The sequence below is a fragment of the Chrysoperla carnea genome, chromosome 5 (genome assembly GCF_905475395.1).
Source record: "Chrysoperla carnea chromosome 5, inChrCarn1.1, whole genome shotgun sequence".
NCBI lineage: Eukaryota > Metazoa > Arthropoda > Insecta > Neuroptera > Chrysopidae > Chrysoperla > Chrysoperla carnea.
Genome location: NC_058341.1, coordinates 1,151,909 through 1,165,598, shown reverse-complemented (window position 1 = coordinate 1,165,598; position 13,690 = coordinate 1,151,909). Strand labels below are relative to the sequence as shown.

At 28.5% G+C, this 13,690-nt stretch overlaps 1 long non-coding RNA gene across 1 annotated transcript in view; it reads right to left on the bottom strand.

The window, feature by feature from the left end:
• LOC123300718 overlaps positions 1 to 10,418 on the bottom strand; it is a 77,833-nt gene extending 67,415 nt beyond the window's left edge. Inside the window, exon 1 of the long non-coding RNA XR_006535393.1 lies at positions 10,324 to 10,418. This is a non-coding gene — a long non-coding RNA (uncharacterized LOC123300718). The remainder of the gene's footprint in view (positions 1 to 10,323) is intronic.
• Positions 10,419 to 13,690: the final 3,272 nt, after the last annotated feature.

Genomic DNA, 13,690 nt, shown 5'->3' with positions numbered 1-13,690 from the left:
GTTTGAAACATTTTTTCGTAAACATCAATATTTACCCATGAGAGCACAAATTAGGCGCAACTTAAATAGTATGTATTATATGGGAATATCAGTTATGTATGTGTAACATGTATGTATGTCTAATGTGACAGTGTAACCAACACAGTCTATACATAGTATATTAACAATTAACTCAGTCAATTGTTTGTTTTCACTTGTTATTCTTATTTTGTGTCATATCGGACGAAATTATATGATAATCGATTCTGAAGGAGTAAATTCCCAAAAAGAGGTTAATTTTTTTTCTGATTTTTGAATCCATTTTGCAATTGTACTCACATTGAAAACATTTGTCAATGGTCAGCAGTACATCAAATATCCATGTACATATAGTTATATAATAATTATTATGTAATACTTACAAATGAATGGAGTAATACAGTAAGTGGATAGTTGTAACCAGGAACAAGAGAATGTCTGTCTATATATTAGTGGGATGATGTAAGATGAAGAGGAAGACTTCACATCCAAACTAAACTATATACACATACTAGCTTGACCCATGAGGAAATCAACTTTCGTGGTTACCGCGTAACCCGTGGCTACTCTGTGTACCCGTGGTTAAAAACAATAATTTACGCTCTCGCGGGTAAACAGTGATGTAAACGAAAAAATGTTTCAAATAAAAGTTGTTTATTTTTTTATAAGGAATAGTTTTTGTTCTTAAACTTTTGTTCTATCTCTAACGGTTGACAAGATGGTTCCTGCGGACCCAAGACCCAATTGACCTATGTTGCGCATTTACGAACTCGACCTCACTTTTTACGTCCTTAGCACGCTATAAAAATTTCAGCTTGATATCTTTTTTCGTTTTTGAATTATCATGATGACCAACAGACAGACGACAGACAGACAGACAGACAGACAGACAACCGGAAATGGACTAATTAGGTGATTTTATGAACACTTATACCAAAATTTGGTTCATAGCATTAATATTTTTAAGCGTTACAAACTTGGGACTAAACTTAATATACCTTGGTATATTTCATATATAAGGATAGGACAGAATAAAACTTGCTAGAGTAATAATATATATAAGATACATATATTGCTGTTAAATATTAATTTTAAATATTAAATATTAGTTTATATGGATAATAATAATGTTAAACAATATACTCACTTACTTTGTTTTAAATAAAATATATAAACAATCATATTATTATTATTATTATACAACAAAACTAAATATTATATAGTTTTGAATTCTATTATTGTTATACTGGGGCTGTTATAGCATTGAATATAGATATGATATGAAGGGTACCTTAACGACCCATCCATGTATGCTGGCTTCGTTCTAAAACTGGTTAATAATGGTTGAACAAAGTTTGATAATCATAAAATTTTATATCATTGTTATTAATAAATATATTGTTCTGTATTATTATTTGTTTATTTCTATATTGGTTATTATTTTATTTTGTGGAACCAGAATCAGTCAGAGAATTTGATAATAAACAAAAACAGCTTTTTGAAATACGAAAATTTTCATAGATAATAATTTTTAAATGGAAGGTGTTTAGTAAATTCCCCAAAATTAAAATTGGTGAAAACCCGTAAGCGACATGTTCAACATACTGAATTCTTTAGCTACCGGGAAATGGACATCTTGATTTTCCCCGAACTAAGTTCCCTACTTCGATCTAATTCATTTAGATTGGTTGGGAAATGCAATCAAAAAAAGTGTAACAGAAAAAAACTACACCAAATATCGATCATTTTCTCCTGGGTCAATACTTAGTCAAAAAATAGCTTGTGAAAGTGGATTTTCAGAAGTTAAAGATAATAGAGATAATTTTACGTAAAGGAAACGATATTTTATGTTATGCCATAATAAACCAAATGTAGGTAATGTACGGACAGATTGGGTTGATTAATAAATCAGAAGTATGTCTTTTTTAAAACTAATATTACAATTATTAATTCATATAAAGTAAAAAGTGAAAGTAGCTACACAATTAAATTCTTTGAAGACTAAAACAAGTATTTCACTTCTAAAATTAATATTTGTTTTATAAGACCCTAAAACCGTTTCTCAAATTTACAGCCGTTTTGAAATGAATTTCAAATACTTCGTCCGATTCTAGACCCACAATAAGTAGAAGTTGAAATGGGATGAGGTCGATACTGTTCCATATTATAGATAACTGGATTTGAATAATATTGTTTAGAATAGATAAGATGAGAGAAACACCATCTGCTGCTTACTTTTTGTTTTATAATAATTGATATTAAATGAGGTGAATTTGTTTTTAATAATTTGATATTAAGGCGGTTGGTGCAATTGAATCACACCTCAATTAACAATCTATACTGAAATATGTTTGTGTAATGTGTTGAAGATATAAACAAGAAGATTGCATCCTAATCTTATTCTAATTTTTTAATCAGAGTGAAATCCTTGTCATATAGCACGTTATAAAAATTTCAGCTTGATATATCTTTTCGCTTTGGAGTTATCGTGTTCGCGGACGGAAAAACCAAAATGAACTCATTAAATGTTTTTATGATCATCAATATTTTAATGCGTTACAAACTTGGGACTAAATTAAGTATACTTTGATATACATTTCATATTCACAGAGTATAATATTTTCAAAAATTTGATGCTAATATAGAAGAATTTTATACTTATTTTTGTCGATTTTCATTATTTTTCCGAAGATTCTAATTTCATGAAGGCAATCATTTCTTGCGAGTTTTTTTTTGCTTATAGCTCTCGAGTAAATTATGCAAATTATATCAAAACTTATATAAAATTAAACAACTTATTTTAAATATTAAAATTAATAAATGCAAAGGATTGCATCAATATTATATAGCTCTTAAAACTACATGAAACATTGAATATAAATATAAAATAGCTCCACCAAAAGCAAGCAGTTAGTATGTAGCTCCATGTGAATGTATGAGATAGGTACCCACACACACACACACACACACACATACACCATATAAGTGATAATGTTTTCGACAGAACCAGGTTAAGTTGATCTAAAGTGTTTCAAACTTCAACCCCTATGACTATAACTTCTTCATACTCAGTTTGTTATGTGTTATAAATGTTTATTTATATAGATTGTTCAAGTATTTAAATATCATATACAGGGTGTCATCCTCACAGCAGATCCAAAAACTATCTTTAACATTCATCACTGGCCCTTCTATTTACGACCACTTAAAGAGGTTCGGCTGTTTCAACAAATACGGTGAATATTAATTTTTTTGCGGTAAATTATAATTCAATGTCACTTGATCACAATAAACACAGTTTTAGGGCCTCTTGCACGACAAAATTTGAATTATTTCCTTTTAAAATTGTGATTTCTAACTTAATACCTAATGGAAGAAGTCACAATATTGATAATTGTACAAAAACTAATCGGTGAATGAGCTTGAAAAAAGTTTTAATCACGAAGAAAATTTATTACAGATTCTGTTTATGCAAAAAAAAACATAACCTTACGACGCTTTCCAAAAAGAAAATATAAAAAATCTTTAGTTTTTGACGCTTTTTCGATATTTTTAAAGCATTTTTTTTACATTTACGTCATACAAATTGCCTAGTTTACGATATTTTTAGATAATTTTCTTACATTTACGTCATACAAATTGCCTAGTTGGCTTTTTTTAGGACGACATAAGTGTATCAAGTCGGTACACTTTACTGATAGCATGTGACAGACAAATATTGAAAATTTCTACCAGTCTTCATCGGTACCATTATAAAAATTTTCCCGCATGTGTTACAAAAATATTCAGATCTGTCACAGTTTATAAAAAATTTATAAATAAAAATTTTTCATCAAAAGAAACCAAAAAATATAAATTTTATCTTCAAAAACAAGAAATAACAACTGTACTCAGCTGGGTTGCTTTCTGTTCGTTATTTTTGCTAAAGGATATGGCTTTGATTTCGATTTGAATCGACAAAATGATGATACAAGACAAAACAAACGCTGTTTTTCAATTTACAATTGGAAGAATTGAGATGCCTTCACAAAATTCAAGCTCAAAGCTACAAATCAAATGCATATTATAAAAAACCCACGTTTTGTACGTATGCAGACAGCTTTCTTCTGATATTTATTGCGCTGATCCCCACGATTATGGTGAACGGTAGGCCTTAGCACTTCGCGGAAAATCTTTGGAAAATAGATAAAGCGAAAGTGAGAACTATCAGAGTAAGCTAGAAATGTTATTTGGATGATTAATTTTTCGGACTAGGGCTTCTGGTCTTGCACGATTTACAAAAATTGTCAGAATCCTTCCAATAAAAGCATTCTTTCAAATCAATCAAAGAAAATAATTCCTGAACGTTCAAAATCAATATTCGAACAATTAATACTCGATAGAATTGTCCCAGAAAGATAACTCATCACCATTTCAATGCCGAGTATTTTCTAGTTAGAACCGAGTATTTTCTAGTTAGAATTCTAGTTAGAACATATATAGAAAATGAAGATTTTCATTTGGTAACACATGTTTTTGATTGGTTAATACATGTTTAGCAAATAAATCTGTTTTCATTTTTTTTTATAGACGAGGCGAAAAGTAGAAAAAAAACTACAAGAAAATATGTGTACAAATGTGATTTATAACATATGGCAAAGCAGGATGTATTTGGCTGGTAAAAATACCAAAAAAAAAAAATTAAAGGATTCTCTGGATTTAATGAGTGTGATAATCTACATTTATTAACAAGGATTTTCTGTTCTAATTAAGATAAATCTTTGGATATTTGTATTCATTTTAAGGATATTTTATACTTAATTTGATTTGGTTTCTTCATTTTATTAACATTATCAATAAAAGTTGTGGAAAATTGAAAAATTATCTTGGAAAATTAAGAAGGAATTTATGGAAGAAATTGAAATATAGTGTTATTCTAAGAAAAGGGACGACAATTATCGTGGGACACCCGGTAGGAACTATGTTCTTTTCGAAACTTCGTACATAATAAATGTAACACTTAATTTTTTTATTAACAAGATATTTTTCTGAAAATTTAAGATTTTAGTCAAATACTTGTTTTATTCTTTAAAGAATTTAATTTTTATCCCTACTTTTTACTTTAGGAATTAATTGGAATATAAGTTTAAAAAAGACATACTTCTGATTTCGTAGTCAACCCGATATGTGTATTACAATATTATGACTTTGTCCTACAGTACGATTATTTCAAGATTGCCATAGAATGATATGTGAAATGGAAACAAGAAATATCACTTCCAAATCTTCCTATGGGCGGTTACCCGGTAGGAACTATGTTCTTTTCGCTATAACTTCTGTATTTTTAATTAGAAATTAAAAAAAAAAAGTTGATTGACATTAATTGATTTTGAATTGATGACCTTCTGCATTAGGGGTAAGATAATAAACTATAAAAAAGTGTCAATCGGAGACTTTTAGCTCCAAAATGAAATTAGACCTGTCAAATTTCGACAAGCGGGAGAAAAGCATGATACAGGTCATGCAATATCCGTAGCAGATTTGTTTTATCGATATTTTTTAATAAATAAATTATAAAACTATTAATAATGCATAACAATAAAAAGTTTTATAATCGTTTACAACAATGCGTATAAAAATAATTCAACTAAAAAATATGAGTTTTTTTTTTGGGGTTCGATATTTGAATATGGATATCTATAGATATATATCGATATATAGTAAATATCTGTTGGTTGGAATGTTTCACATCAAATTTATTTTTGTCCTATTTTCTTTGATTTCACGCATTCTTAAATTGTTGGTTTCAACCGGAAAAGCACATCCTGTTGCATAATATACGTATCGATGTTTTATAGATTTGCGACAGTATAGTGTAATTCAAACTATACAGGTTGTATTCTTTAGGACTGAACATAGACAAAACTAAAATTCTCTGGCATGAAATAACAAGCTTTTGATTTTTTGCTTTTGTCCTTTTATCTTTCGAACTTTGCGCTCAAACAGTGACAAAATTTAGACTATTTTTTAAACATTTTTTAACATTTCGAAAAAGTTCTGAACACCGTTTCGTTATAGCTGTTAAACGTAAAAACGAATATGTAGTTCTGTGAAATACAACCTGAACTAATATTGAAAAAAAATTATATTTCGATTTATTCAAAACATTTTTCGACACATGTTTTAACAGTTTAGTAGATTTATTGAACGTTTTTTTTTGTGTAAATAAAAACGATTCGAGATTTCTGTTTATTTTTTTCTATGATTTGAAAATGTTATTTGTATTCGTTTTTTGTTAGATATTTGTGTAATAACAGTTTTGCAGTCATAAAATGGATAATTTTGTACCAGTTTTTTGACGCAGTTTTGTGTTTTCCTTTATATATTGAAAATTTAATATCATAAATCAAGAAGAGGCGTAAAAACTTGTGCGATTAACATACTGAAATTATTTATTTCGTGGCAAATTATTAAGGAAGCTTTTCGATTCGTATCTAAATTGTATTGTATACTAATATAGGGATATTTCGCGTTGATAAATTAACAATTTCTAACACTTTTCGCTTGGATCTAATCTTCATAGTGCCCTCACCAAATTATTAAATAACTTTGTGGTAATTTTTTCACATCTGAAGCCTTGGAAATAATGAATTATTAATTTCAATTTTAATTGGTTAACTGATTTATCAAACACCCGGTACTTAGATAGCGTATAAAATCCATTCCAGTGACTGGAAGCGTTAAATTATACAGGAAACGGTTATTATTTAATATCGATAAGTTACGATACTGTAAAAAAAATTTTTTTTTTTTTATACTCCATTTAACTTTTTTATTTTTCAAATAAATCGTTAGTTTTTCTTTTATACTTTTTTTTTTTACTACCAAACTATATCATATGAATATAGAGATACTATGAGTCTGGGGTCAGACGTAATAATTGACAATTATTTCGGAACATTTTCAATAGAACTATGGAAAGTAGGTTTAGACTATAGATTTCACCAGGTGGTGTTGAATAAATAGATAGAAATTTCGAAATCATAAAAATTTATAACAATACTGTTCAAATGTATGAATCACTGCCAGGAAGTAATTTTAAAAAAACAAGTGAAAACAAAGAATTGACTGAGTTAATTGTTGAAATACCATGCATAGTCAGTGTTGATTTCTTTATCACATTACACATACATACATGTGACACATACATAACTGATAATCAAGTATAGTACATATTATAAAATTTCCGCCTAATTGGCGCCTTCACGGGTAAACAGTGATGTTTACGAAAAAATGTTTCAAACAAAAGTTGTTTAATTTTTGATAAGGAACATTTTTTACATTTAAACTTTTGTTCTATCTCTAACGGTTTACAAGATGGGTCCTACGGACCCAAGACCCTATTGACCTATGATGCTCATTTACGAGCTTGACCTCACTTTTTACGTCCTGAGTCCGCTGTAAAAATTTCAGCTCGATATCTTTTTTCGTTTTTGAGTTATCGTGTCCACAGACGGACGGACAACCGGAAATGGACTAATTAGGTGATTTTATGAACACCTATGACAAAATTTTTTTCCTAGCATCATTATTTTTAAGCGTTACAAACTTGAGACTAAACTTAATATACTATGTATATTTCATATATACATGGTATAATTAACATTGGCGGTGAAAACACCGCCTTAATTAATAGTCTAGTCCTGTAAGAGAATTTCTCGGAAATGAGAAATTTTTTTGAGGTATTAGTTGTTTAGATATGATTTGAATAATAGTTTCTTCATTTTCTATTCTTTATAAGTCCAGCCCTAGTCTAAGCATGCATTGATATTGTTATTACTATATATCTAGTAAATACTAGCTTATAGTTTAGTAAAAACTGTGATACAATATGTCACACAGCTGCACTATGGTTTTTTTTTATATATCTCTATAATATCTCTCTGGTATCTCTATATATAGATATTTATCTACCATATACCATATTGTATCTCTGATGTAGTCTCTCTAAGTATTATCTACAAACTTTTATAATAAATATTTAACTCTATGGGTTTATTTATCATTTTGGGTTATTTACTAAAATATTGATTAAGTACATTTATTTACAAAAGTTTATTATATTCTTATTTTCATCTCTCGATGAGGTCGAAAAACTTTGCAGTGTTGGTTAAGAAACTTAAGAGAAAATCTACGAGGGAGTCCATTGGCTATTCTAGGCTGTTAAATTTGAAAGACACAAGTGAAATTTACAAAATTTAAAAAAACCCAGACCAATTTGTTGGGGTGTGGGTTGAATTGGGTTTTTTTTTCAATTTTATTGATCTGTATATATAAAAATAAATTGCTGTGCGTTAGTCTCGCTAAAACTCAAAAACGGCTGGACCGATTTTCAAAATTTTTTTTTTGTTTTGTTCGCTATAGTTCAGGGATCGTTTAGAAAAAAAAACTAAACAGAGCTGATATTAGAGTCATCGTAGAGTTACTCACAGGGCATGTTAACCTGAACAAGTTCCAACATCAGATTGGAAAAGACAATCTCCCGCGTGTGGCAGATGCGGAGAAAATTCAGAAGAAACATCGATCCACTTTCTCTGTTACTGCCCGGCGCTCATACAGCAGCGAAGGAAATGGTTTGGTTCGGCCATAGTCGAACCAGAAGAAATTAAGAAACTCAGCGCTAGGCAAATCCTGGGTTTCAGTACATCAGTTGGTTTATAATAGCCACTGAAAAGCGTAGCGGGGATAGAGGTGCAAGGGTCTATTTGGCGATGCTAGAGCATGGTCCGCTAACTTCCATACCCATACCCCATAGATGGAATTTGCCAATCACATTATTTTTCATAAACATTGGTTTGGCTGTTGATTCAGGGGCTTGCTCCAGGATTGCCAGATGGAATAATTGGATACAAAAAGGGAATAATTTTGTAATTCTCTGTATTCAGCTAGTTTATCCTAAAAATTTTAGATAAGAATATTTTTTTTGCAGTAGTCGGGGGTTTAAGTTTTAAGTATTTTATTTATTTTTTTTTGTTTCTTGTTAGCTGTGATTTTTTTAAAGAATGCTTCCTAAATCTTTTGGATAACTTCAAAGCTTTGGAAAGTAATAACCTTGATATTTGTATACATTTAATGCAATAACCTTTATCTTCCCATATCATCATTTAATGATAAAAATAGGGTAAAATTTTAATGTATAATCTTACCACATACATTAAATATATCAAACCTTTAAAGAGGTGCATCGTTAATGTGTACTAAAACGTTATTATTAGGTAGGTACAGACAGTTCTCCCCTATAAATATATGTAATAATTAAAACGAAATACATTAAAATGATTAGGTATATGAAAGATGGATACTTAGTATCTTAGTTATAGAATCTTAACAAGAACAAAGATACAATAACAAAGTATACCTTATACATGTATATAGACAAGTTGTGGTGAATATGATCTTTAGAAGCAATATCATAAACTATCAGATTGGTTATCAAAGATACAGTCATTGAGAAAAATATAAAATATTTAAGGATGTAGGAGCTTGGTAGTGGGGGCACAAATTTAAAAATAGATATTTTCAATTTTGATGATAAATTTATATTATTACTTGACGATATAAGACGAAAAGTAAGAATAAAATTTTTCGATATCTGGCTTAATTTTCAAAATATCGAAAATTGAAAATTTTGTTTAATTATTTAGCTTTCGATATTTCGAAAACCAAGACACATATCGAAAAATTTTATTCTTATTTTTCGTCTACATTCATGAAGTTATAACAAAATTCATCATCAAAGTTGAAAATAAGATAAAAATAATTTCAAGCCTTAATCTACCCTGCTCTTACATCCCTTATGTGGACGGTGACACTTAGTTTTTTTCTTTTCTAATTCATTGCTAATATGTTTACTTTCTATTAAAAAGTTTTTTTTTAATTTGTTTTCATTCATTCCAAATGAAAATTATCAAAAACTTCCAAAATATGTCGTTTTTTGAGATTCCTCCATAAGAGCCAATGTATTTTATATCGATTTTTAATGACGTTTTTCTTAAAAATTTGCACGGATACCTAAGCTGAAATTTTAACCACATATTCTTTGAGTAAAAGACTACCTACAAACAAATTTTGAGCCTTTAAATCAAACATTGTTGTCATGCTCATACATCCTTAAGAATCGGTATTTGAGACCATTAACATCTTTAGAATTTCTTAAACGTAGTTCAAGTTTCAATTTCCTAAACTTAAAACTTATATGCTAGAATTCTCACTAGAATGATGGGATGTTGTTAAAAAAATTGTCAATTTTAATATAAGAAAACTTACCTTGTATAAAGTTTTCAAAACCCATCAAATCCAACAGAAATCCAACATGATGTGCAGAGTTTTGATATATAACAAGAATGAGTGATGTCGTGGGACACCTGGTATGAACTATCTTCGTACTTTATAAATGAAGCGCCTTATTTCTTTGATCACAGGATATTTTCTGAAAATTTAAGATATTTATTTGAACTGCTTATTTTATTATTTTAAAGAATTTAATTTTACAGCTACTTTTCCTTTTTAAATAAGACATACTTCTGATTTAGTAGTCAACCCAATATGTGCGTACGTTACCTACAGGATATTTATAATGACATAAAATTAAAGTTCTGTGTACTTATTTGAAAATATCCCTATTATCTTTGACTCTTGATAATTTACTTTCACTACTCATTTTTTTTTAGTGAAAAAACATAAAATTTTGAAAATACAAATGGACAAGCCGAATTCGCTTGAAAAAGTTTCAGTTTCCTAGGTGACCTAGGTAAAAATGGTCGGTTTTTTCTGTCGGTTCTTTTATTGCACTTTACCTTCCAACCCGCAAAAAAAAATCAAAGCAGCTACGTACGATAAGAAATGTAGTCCCAAAAAGTTTTTTGATTTTGATTTTCAGGATGAATATAATTGTTTCTATCATAGAATTAATCATATATTTATTAAAGTAATAATAAACATAAGATGATAGTCTTTACAGACACCAAACATACATATATTTATACGAACATTACATATATACGTATATGTATGTATAAACGTATATCAGTAGTAATAAGTAACAGATATAGAATTAGTTATATAAATTATAAATGTTGAACTTATTTAAACTTAAACTTAAAATAATATTATTATACTCTTACTTACAGTGTATACGGTACGGTACACTCTTGTACCTTGAATCATCATCTGAATCATTTAGAATGTTGAGGGGGTAAAGTTGCCTCAAGGATACTTTTTCCTGAAAAGAAAGAAAAATCTTTGAGTAAAAAGAAATATTTACTTTTTTTTCATATTTCAAGCTAATTTTTATTTTCGTTCGAATAATCTTGGTCCACGAAAATCATTTTTTCTTCTCTAAGCATTACTAGCTAAAAAAATTTATGACTTTTCAGTACTTTCTGAATTTCCTATAATCACAAGAGTTTAAATATAAAGGAAAAATTGTGATTCAAGGTACAATAGCCTACCATTTTATTTACTAACAAATAACAGTTGTAGTAACATTATACGATTGGAACTGTTTTAGAACTGTTTTGTTCGAACTGTGTTATATATATATATATCAAAATGTATTCTGAATTAGAGTGATATTAAAATATATTATAGATTCTATTATACTGTATGTTTATGCATATCATACAGAAAGTTTCATCAATATTCAAGGAGTTGTATTTCATGCACTTGAAAAATCATGCGTTTTCCATGATACTTGCTGGTTTTTTTAGTTTTTACAAACATATTACTATCAGTCACATTCATAAAAACATCCTAATATATACATAGATTATTTGTGACAATAGACGTGCAACGGTAGCTGATACATAGACATCGTATGTATGTGTATACAAATTATAGACACAGCTGCATATTTACGAGTAGCTTTTGTGTTCATCTTTTTAACCAGACGGTCAAGTTTTCTTGTAACAAAAAACTCGTCATCAATTCATGAAATAAAAAGTTGTTTTTGAAAAAACTTGTTGATTTAATTTAAAATGAGTCATTTCTAATCAACTGGTACGATTAACCTATCAGAACTCACTTCAATTGTACGGTAATATTTATTGGCGTGATGACAGAATACCATCAAGCTTTCTGCACATACGTCCAATATATCGCACGTTGAATATAGTTATGTACCAGTAAGAATGCTTTCAATAAAAATTTACATATTGTTTGAAAGGAATGTTTCTCAATCATCTCCGAGTCTTTAAAAGTTACCTTCACTTTTTTCCTAATTTTCCGTGCAAGTATGTACACACATGTACACTTAGATGTATAAGTGTATATATTTCTTTGTTTAGAATATCATCTAATTGGATTAAATCTTAGTAAAGTGTAAAGTCTGGTTTATCAAACACGATTATATACCCTATGTATACAGAATATACTAAGTTTTACTTATTTAGACAATACATGTTTAGTCTGTACATGTATTTATATATACTTACATTATATTTAATACTAATATATTTTAATAAACTTATACATTTTATAATCAGATGTATATGTTATATATATATATAACATACACTATATATATATATATATATATATATATATATATATATATATATATATATATATATATATATATATATATATATATATATATATATATATATAGTGTATGCTTTATCTGATGAACTATTTGTTTAATAGTTTTGTGGTAAATTCTATACACAGGTGATTATAAAAAGAAAGTCAACAACTTATTAAAACAATGAACAGAAATATCGACTTGTTGTTATGAAATATATTTTAAAAGTTCGTTGTATTTTGGAGTGACTGGTGACTCAGTTTCGATTAAATATGTTTTTCCTCAACGAAAATTTTCATAAATAGAAATCATAGCCATGAATATTAATGGGACAGTTACTTTGTACGATACTCGGAAAGACAGGGTATTATTCATTCGAAACTCGAAAAATGAAATTTTGAAGTTTTCAATGACAATTCTTTCGAATGTCTGATTGAACTGTTTTTTCTTTTATTATTGCATTGACTTCATATTTGAATTTTATCTTCATTGAATATTCATAAGTTTTAAGCAAGTTACTCATTTTAAAATTTCATCGATTTCCCGTAAGTCTCCGGCTGTGAGAGTTTTTGAAGAAGAAAAATTTCTTACGCTGTCACCTTAACAATAGTATCTCCAAATAAAATAATCATCCTATATAATATTCAATATTATTTTATATACAATAACGTAAAAGCATAAATATCTTAGAAAATAGTAAAATATACATATATATTCACTTTTATATTAAATACAGGGTGTCCTCTCCTTCATATAATGAGACAACTTATTGCATATTATTAAGTTTCAAAACGCAATTTCGTTGGTTTTGAAGATCTGGAAATCTGTTCTATCTACATTTAGATGGATCAATGTCATGAAAACAGAGGTCCGTTTCAACAATTTTAAGTTTTAGTTAATTTAAAGATCAGTTTTTACATTTAAACTTTTGTTCTATCTCTAACGGTTTACAAGATGGGTCCTACGGTCCCAAGACCCAATTGACTTTTATTGCTCATTTACGAATTCGCCCTCATTTTTTATGCCCTAAGCTCACTATAAAAATTTCAGCTTGATATCTTTTTTCGTTTTTGAGTTATCGTGTTGTCAAACATGCAGACAGACAGACAAGCA